Raw genomic sequence first — 2,140 nt, forward strand, 5'->3', positions numbered from 1 at the left:
TGCCTTATCTCATCACATTTTTAATGTATTTTCGTTTGAGATAGGGCCCCGGCGAAGTCGATCAGCCTTAATCCGTTGTCGGACGTTTCGTCGTGGAGGCTGAATTTTCCGACGCTGTTTCCAAAGATCCCTTCCTTGCCCACCCTGGCATTGAAGTCGCCAAGCACGATTTTGATATCATGACGGGGGCAGCGCTCGTATGTGCGCTCCAAGCGCTCATAGAAGAGATCCTTGGATGCCTCATCCTTCTCTTCCGTCGGGGCATGGGCGCAGATGAGCGAGATGTTGAAGAATCTCGCTTTGACGCGGATTGTGGCTAGACGCTCGTCCACCGGGGTGAAGTACTCGGCGACGGAGTCTCTCTCCCACCACAAATCCAACACCGAATTTGCGCTCCTTTACATGGCAGATGTAGTAGACGTCGCAAGGCCCCAGACATTGGTTGCCTTGCCCCGTCCAACGCATTTCTTGGATGGCGGTGATGTCAGCTTTTGTCCTTACGAGGACATCAACCAGCCGGGCAGAGGCACCTTCCCCATTAAGGGTCCGGACATTCCAGGTGCATGCCCTCAAATCGTAGTCCTTTAAACGTTTGCCGTGGTCGTCATCATAAGGGGGGGGGTCTCATCCGAGGCTTTGCCTTGCTTCTTCACTGGAAGTGGTTTTTACGTGGCGGGTCCCAAGCCCGCGCACAACCCATTGCTGGGACGGGGGTGATTTCGCAACCAAATACACTTTTATATAGCGAGCCGCTTGCTCCAAGCAGACACCCGCTTGCAGCCGCACCTACTGGTGAACAGACGCTGCAGACTTCAGTGAGCCCTTAAACCGAATAAGTCGGAGTGGCCCCACCGAAGGTCCCTCTCTTTCTGCCGTGACCCAAGGCTCCACTCGGATTGGTTACCGCATCTCGCACATGGGTTGCTCACGTTGCCCAGAGTGCGCGAACGAGGACGCAAGAGTCGGGATTGAGTATAGCCATGCAACTGTAACTGCATACCCAGCGCAACGACTATACCCCATTGCACTCATAAGTTATTATAAATTAATTCATTGATTCATTTTATATGAAAGTTTAGCTCATTACATAACAAAGATCACATAAATCCATTAAAATTACTGAACAGTAAACAAATAAGAGAAAAATAGCCAAATTTGGTCAAGAAGTCTTGTTTATATTATTTTGATCATATGAATACACTTTGCAAAAACATATGGCTTTGGGTAACAGAAATAAGTTATTATAAATTAATTCATTAATTCATTTTATATAAAAGTTTAGCTCATTATATAACAAAAATCACATAAATAAATTAAAATTAATGAACATTAAACAAGTAGGAGAAAAATAGCCAAGGTTGGTCAAAAAGTTTTGTTTCTATTATTTTGGTCATATGAACACACTTTGCAAAAACATATGGCTTTGGGTAACAGAAATAAGTTATTATAAATTAATTCATTAATTTACTTTATATAAAAGTTTAGCTCATTATATAAGAAAGAGCACATAAATCCATTAAAATGAATGAACATTTAACAAATAAGATAGGGTTTAAATATAGGGACACGACATTTTGAAATTTCAAATTTTTCTACAAAGTTTGAAATTTGGACTTATGTAGTTTTTTTTAGACAATGAGCTGTATTTTTATAAAAAAAATTATAAACATTAAACATACAATGAAAAAATAGCCAAAACTGGTCAAAATGTCGTGTCCCTATTAATTTTCACATGACTGTATGTGTACGTATTTACATATACACTTATATATATACATTCGTACATATGTATAACTTACACACGAAGTTTTATTTAAATCATTTAAAATTGGTTAGCTTGACAATTAAATTATTGACCTTCTGTGCATTATTTATGTTTTTCCTCGCACCTCGAGTACAGGGCGGATAATACTTATAAAAATTTCTTACAAAGAACTCCATTGTTTGTGATATTTCCGCAGGAAAAATTAAATTAAATACATAGAAAATGTGTATGATTTGTTTTAAAAAGGGGAGAAGTGTTATCGCTCCAGTATTCTGAAATATAATTGTTTTTTCAATAAAGAGATATGTTATGTAATTGTCTTCTCCGCCATTTTCTGAAAATAAAATAGAAAATGTTTAATATAATAATTTATAT

Source organism: Rhagoletis pomonella, unplaced genomic scaffold (genome assembly GCF_013731165.1).
Source record: "Rhagoletis pomonella isolate Grant_MI unplaced genomic scaffold, Rhpom_1.0 Rhpom_scaffold_00002, whole genome shotgun sequence".
NCBI classification, from domain to species: Eukaryota; Metazoa; Arthropoda; class Insecta; order Diptera; family Tephritidae; genus Rhagoletis; species Rhagoletis pomonella.